Source organism: Mandrillus leucophaeus, unplaced genomic scaffold (genome assembly GCF_000951045.1).
Source record: "Mandrillus leucophaeus isolate KB7577 unplaced genomic scaffold, Mleu.le_1.0 Scaffold15, whole genome shotgun sequence".
Lineage (NCBI taxonomy): Eukaryota > Metazoa > Chordata > Mammalia > Primates > Cercopithecidae > Mandrillus > Mandrillus leucophaeus.
Genome location: NW_012101476.1, coordinates 5516655 through 5524144, shown reverse-complemented (window position 1 = coordinate 5524144; position 7490 = coordinate 5516655).

The following is a 7490-nucleotide window of genomic DNA, read 5'->3' as shown; positions in this document are numbered from 1 at the left end:
AAAAAAAAAAAAAAAAAAAAAAAATTTAAACAAAATACTATTTGCATTTGCACCAAAAATACTTAGGTGTAAATCTAATCATATGTAGAGGATCTATATTCAGAAAACCATTAAACTCTTATTAAGGAAGTCAAAGAAGATATATACAAATATTTCAAAAGATACCTTGAGTTTCAATAGGACATTTTTATGGTATTTCAATTCCATTTTTTCCAAATTAATTTATAGATTCAGTGGAATCCTAAACTAAATTTCAATAAGCTAATTTGTAGATATTTATAAATTAATTCTGAAGTTTATACGCAAAGGCAAAATACCCAGAATAGCCAACACAGTACTTAAGAAGAACAGCAGTTAGAAAAATAATGCTATTCAGCTTCAAGACATAATATAAAGGTACGTAATCAAGACATAATAAAATCAAGACAGCCTAATATTAATGAAAGAGTAGACATAGAGTTCAATTGAACAGAATAAGCAGCCCAGAAATAAACCCACAAAAATGTAGTCAACTGGTCCCTGACAAACAAGCAAAGGCTATACAATGGAGAAGCATGCCCTTTAAGAAATTTGTGCTGGAACAATTAGACATTCATGTAAATAAATGAATCTAAACACACAGCTTACACATTTCACAAAAATTAACTTAAATGGAACATAGACCCAAATGCAAATTGTTAAACTATACAATTTCGAGAGGACAATTTAGGAGAAAATCTAGACAACATTGAACTTGATGATGCGTTTTTAGACACAACACCAAAAACTTAGTCAATGAAAGACAAGCTTGGTAAATAGCACTTTATTAAAATCTAGTAAAAGATACCCTTAAGAAAATGAACACACAAGACACAGATTAGGGGAAAATATTTGCCAAGGGCATATATGATGAAGGACCTAGGAGAAAATATTTACAAAGGACATACATGATGAAGACCCTGTATCCATGTTGAACAAAAACATCTTAAAACTCAACAATAAGAAACCAACCCAGTTAAAAGAAGGACTTTTAAAATTGGACCCAATTAAAAGAGAACTGAATAGATACCTTACCAAAGAAGATAAAACAGATGGCAAGAAAGCATATAAAAAGAGGCTCAATATCATTTGTTTTTAGGAAATTGCATGTTAAAACAATAATGAGGTACTGTTACATAACTGTTCGATTGTCCAAAAATAAATTGACAATACCATATGCTGACGATGATGTGGAGAAGCAGAAACTCTTTCACTGCTTGTTGTAATGAACGATGGTACAGCCTCTTTGGATAATTGGTTGACTGTTTTTTAACATCCCGCAATCATGTACGTATATGTACCCAATAAACCTGAAAACGTGTGTGTACACAAAAACCTGCACATGAGTATTTCCAGCAGCTTTATTCATAATCATGAAACCTGGAAGCAAACAAAATATCTTTGAATACATAAGTGGAGAAACAAAAGGTGGCACATTGATGCAATGGTATATTATTCGGCATCAACAGAAAATGGATTGTTAAGCCATGAAAAACATCAAAGAACCTTAAGTGCATATAGTTAAATGAAATAATCCCATCTGAAAGGGTTACTTACTATTCTGGAATGACGTTCTGGAATACGCTGAACTACAGGGACAGAGAATTGAGTGTCAGGATTAAGACTTTTCTTTCAACATGTTTTGGTTTCTATTTGTGAAATAACCATGTCTAAGGGTTTGGAGTTAAAGGGATTTTTAAACATGCTGGAGATGATTCTCTTCTCAGTTTCCAGATGAAGCAGAAAGAGAAATACACTTGGGAAAGAAAAATAAGGGGACCTCCCAAATAATCAAAATCTTAAGATGGAAAATATTTTGTAGTCATTATCCAAACAATGATCAAGAACTAGTCAGTAAAACTTAGGGAAGATATAGTTATACAAAGTACAGTGAACATGATTTGAAATGTAGATAGCACTCTATAACCCAAACAAATGTCTTAATTTCTGGTTTACCCACAGGCCAACCCAAAAGCATATGTGCAAGTTGGCTCTGGAGTTAGGATTGCCAGATAAAAAATGATGCCCATTTAATTTTTAAAAAGTATGTTCCAAATATTGCATGATACATACTAAATATAGATTCGGTAGGTAGGTAGATAGATAGATAGATAGATAGATAGATAGATAGATAGATAGATAGATAGATAGATAGACAGACAGACAGACAGATAGATAGATAGATAGATAGATAGATAGATAGACAGACAGACAGACAGATAGATAGATAGATAGATAGATAGATAGATAGATAGATAGATAGATAGATAGATAGATAGATGATAGATGTTTTCTAAAATGCAAAATTAACTGGAATTCCTGCGTTTTATATGCCAAATTTGGTAAGCTGACTGTAGGGGCAAACATTTCTAATATGAAGATTCCCATGATCCAATTGTGGGCACAAAAAGGGTCCACCTTCATCTTGGAAGACAGGGCAAGGCAGCTCTCCCTAGCTCCTCAACTGAGAAATGAGTAGACTCTGACATTTAGGCTAGGCACTGATTGCCTTCCTAGTTCTGGTTGAAAGAAACTGAATTTGACGAGTTTATAGGACACCTAAGGTGAGTTGTCCAGTGAATTTAGGCAAGTGGTGTTTGAATTTCATAATAAAGGTCTAGTTAGAAAATGTTGCAGTTATGATTCTGAGACAGAGTAGGGATGGAACCCAGCCCCACTCCCACTAACATATTTCAGTCCCACCCCTAGTAAGGTATTTTCCCATACATACCCCCTAACCACCAGACGTTGCACCAGCCCCCACACTGGCACTGTACCTACTGATCGTGAGACTTTGCAAGTTGTGTCATGAAACTAGGATAAGCAGCAATCCACCATAAATCTTGTACAAGGGAGTTAACCCTATCATCCACATATGCACAAGACCAGCAGAATGATGCATCCTGACCCCTGGTTTCATTATAATACTAAATTCCCACCCCAAGATGGGCTTATGCACCATTTTTGATAATGTAATGTATGTACTAACATGATTTCTTACTGCACCTGTGCACCCTGCAATCCACCCTGAATGTGCAATGATGCTCATGTACTTCATGTTTATTCATGTCACCCTTCTTCAAACACCATGAAGGCCTGCCCTGGAGGGCCAGCCACAGAATTCCTGCTGCTGTGCTGTCTCCCTTGTGCTCCAGCAGAAGTTCCAACAAAGTCTTGTCAGGGAAACTTTCTCAGCCTGTTAATTTCTATTTCATGAGCACTCAAGAAGCTGTGGTAACAATTTTGTCAAAATAGTAGATAAGATTGTTCAGAAAGAACATACATAGGGAGAGGAGAGAACCAAAATCCCCAGGAAACACCAATATCTTTGGTTAAGCCCACAGGAGAAGTTCTCCTTACTGGACAATAGATAGCCAGTACATTGCCAGTAAGACATTACCTGTTTGATAGACAGATGTACAATAAGCTTAATTGAAGGCAAACAGCACAGGAATTTGGTTTTCTAAAATTTAGTGGACAGACACTATTGATATTGATTATCATTATAGGTATAAATTATTTTTGAAAAGTTGTATTATAGTATTCTTGGATTAGAATATAAATAACTAATTTGCTGATAAAAATTTCAGTTTTTTTTATTCACATATACAGTAACACTATGAGAAATTTCAAAGCAAAAGTTAATTGTTTATGCTTCTAAACTTAGCTCTTGATGCAATTCAATATAATAAACATTTCACATCCAACAAGATGAAAGAAATAGCTCTCCATAGACATTTTAATAACGTGTCAATATGTCTCATCACATGTGTATTCCAACATACAGAGGTCTTTGGAAACTACTCAACTATAGGGAAACAGGAGAATAGAAATCTTCTCTATAGATCCTGGATAATATTTAACACTATATTATTGAATTATTTTAGTACAAGCAGTATAATGTGGCATGGTATGATAACTGTCATCAAGCCCTCTGTAGAATAAAAGGCATCAACAGAACATTTCTGAAACAAAATGCATCCTGGAATCTGCAAGAGCATAAAATATCCAGGCAATAGTTAAATTACAGCTGATTGGCCATTTAAACATGTCTCCAAGAATGATTTCATTCCCTGTGTTCTCATTAAATAAGGTGACATAAATTTTTATTGAGATTTTACTTTATAGAGATTATATCAATAAAGTTCTGTATGACTTTCATTGGAATTTTTCATTTCTGAGAGCCTTTAAACAAGAGATGTCAAAAGCAATAAAACAAATGCTAGCTTCAATATTTGGCCTAGGTTCACCATATTAAAAATGTTATAACCCAACAGTTTTATCTTCAATAATATATAGTAATGATTTCTTTTAACATCTTATCCTGCAAAGGTAGAAGAAACCAAAATGTCTCTAAACTGTATTTGTATAGCTCTAAACATCACTGAATAAATGCATTATTCATCTTTGTAATACGGCTTTATGGCACCAATTTAGCTGAAAGAATGTGTATGTATATATCTTTTATGGCATTTTCACTTCAGAGAATTAGATATGACTAGTTTATGTAACGCTGGGTAAAAAAGAATTTTTTTTTTTTTTCTGGTAGAGAAACTTGCTATTATAGGAAGGCATGGATCTGGACTGTAACAGGAGTCACATCCCAGAAAAGGCAATATTGGTTCGGAAATATGTGGGGAACACTGGTGAAATGTGGGACCAATTTCAAAGTCACATGATGAGAAAAGAGGAAATATAGAAGTGTTAGACCACCAAATGCTCTTCCAACTACACAACGAATACTCCAAGTTGGGGACAATCACTAATGATTTTCCCACACTTTTCTGTCCTTACCTTTATGTTTTATTACAGCTATTAAAAAACCTGCCTTTTCTGTGTGCTAGGCAAGAACTGCAGGAGATGATACTAAGAACTTGCTTCTGCCTCAGTGGATGCTGATGCTTTCGTTTTGGATTTACACTTTTTTTATGGTAACTGAAAGCAACGAGATTTTTAGTATTGCTTCTGTGGAAACCTTGCCACAGTGTTTTCTTGTGTTTCTTTATTTTATTCTGTACTGCATTAACCCATTTTTTTCCTTTTTATTCCATGTGGCTCTTAGGTAAGACTTCGCCACAGGAAAGGGACAATCACATGCCCCTTCTTACCTCAGCCTCGGACCTTCACTCTGTATTGCCCTCAGCAGAACTCTAGACAGCAGGCCTTGTTTATTTATCATTGTGGTTTTAATTCCTCAAGTCCTCGTGATGGAGTACTGTCTTTCTCCGAATGTTAATAGGCACTAAGCGAAAATGATACTGGGGTCAAAGCAATTCTGGAAATATTTGAAAATTTATAACAGGAGGATTTTCAAATTGCAGATATCCTGAGCAACTTTCATATTTTAATATACTAATGTACCATGAGATTTTCCAAGTGGGAGGCATGGCAAGCAGGATTTCCATATGTGATCACAGGACTTTCTTTTGGTGAGATTTGGTGGAACACATGCTCCCCCAAAAATGCTTATAGAATTAGGATTCTGAGGCAGAAGCTGCTGTGCCTTTAATATTTGAATCATCACAAGTATTTATTCCATGGTTAAAAGAACAGAGACTTCCTAATGCAAAGCCAGGAAAATGAACGTATCTTTCTCATGTATTCATCCCTTCATTCATTCCATAGACACTCACTGAGCTTTCTTACTATATGCCAGGTACAAGCATGATAGCTAGGAACACAACAGTGAACAGGACGGGTCAGATGTCTCTTTGTCAGTTGCATTATAATGGTAGGTGAGAAAAAAGTTAGATACACCAGCCTCTTTTTAAAAAACGGTTGTTTTAGGTTCAGTAGTACAAGTGCAGGTTTGTTATATAGGTAAGTTGTGCATCACAGAGGCTTTGTGTATAGATTATTTTATTACCCAGGTTATAAACCAGTACCCAACTGGGTACATTTTAAGTCCTAACTCCCCTCTCAGCCTCTACCCTTAAGTAGGCCCTGGTGGTGTTGCCTTCTTTGTGTCCATGTGTATTCAAAGTTTAGCTCCCATTATATAAGAAGTGAGAACATGAAGTATTTGCTCTTCTGTTCCTATTAGCTCACTGAGGATAATAGCCTCCAGTTCCATCCATGTGGCTTCAAAGGACATGGTCTCATTCTTTTTCATGGCTGTATAGTATTCCATGATATATATGTAGCACATTTTCTTATCCAGTCTTCCTTAGATGGCCATTGATGTCATGGCTGTGCTATTGTGAATAGCTCTGTTATGAACATATACATGCGTGTGTCTTTATGGTAGAACAAGTTAATTTTTTAACTTGTTAATTAAACTTTTAAAAATTCCTTTGCAATTATTATTTTAAGACAACTTTGTATAACCTAAGATCATGATGATTTTTTTCTATAGTACCTTGTAAAATATCCATTGTTCTATCTCTCACATTTAGATGGCAGTCCACTTGGAATCAGTTTTTGTGTATAACATGAAGTATAGGCCAAGGTTCACTTTTCCATGTGGATATTCGTTGAACAAATGTTGAGTGGACCTTCATTTCTCCACAGCTGTATCTATATGATATGGTTTGGCTCTGTGTCCCCACCCAAATCTCATCTTGTAGCTCCCATAATTCCCATGTGGGAGGGACCTGGTGGGAGATAATTGAATCATGGGGGCAGGTCTTTCCTATGCTGTTCTTATCATAGTGAATAAGTCTCACAAATCTGTTGGTTTTAAATACAGGATTTTCCTTGCAGAAGCTCTCTCTTTGCCTGCTGCCATCCATATAAGATGTGACTTGCTCCTGCTGGCCTTCTGCCATGATTGTGAGGCCTCCCCAGCTGTGCGGAACAGTAAGTCCATTAAACCTCTTTTTCTTCCCAGTCTCAGGTAGGTCTTTATCAGCAGTGTGAAAACGGACTAATGCACTATATACAGGAGTCTCTTTATGGACTATCTGTTTCATTTGTTTATTTATTTGTGTTTACTTTTCTGTACCTTTTTAATAAGTTATTTTGCTATTTGTACAATAAAGCTTTTTATCTTCTACTTTTCATCTTCTTAAAGACTATCTTGGCCATTCTTAGTCTTTGAGTTTGGTTGGGATTACGTTTACAACACAGATCAACCTGAGAATTGAGGGTTTTATAGTATTAAGTCATTCAATCCATGATAAATCCTTCAATTTATTTATAAATGTCAAAATTATTCTTAATAGAACTTGGTAGTTTTTTATGGGAAAATTTTACATAATTTTGGATTAGATGCATTTATAGATATTTGGTGTGTATATATAGACATTTGACATTTTGATGCCATTCTGTTTTTTTTTTTTTGGAATTCTAATAAGTGCAAGAAACAACTGTAGAACATGTTTGTACATTTTACCTATTAATGGAATTGCAGAATAATATATACAAAATGTTCATGTGGAGAAATAGGAACACTTTTACACTGTTGGTGGGATTGTAAACTAGTTCAACCATTATGGAAAACAGTATGGCGATTCCTCAAGGATCTAGAAGTA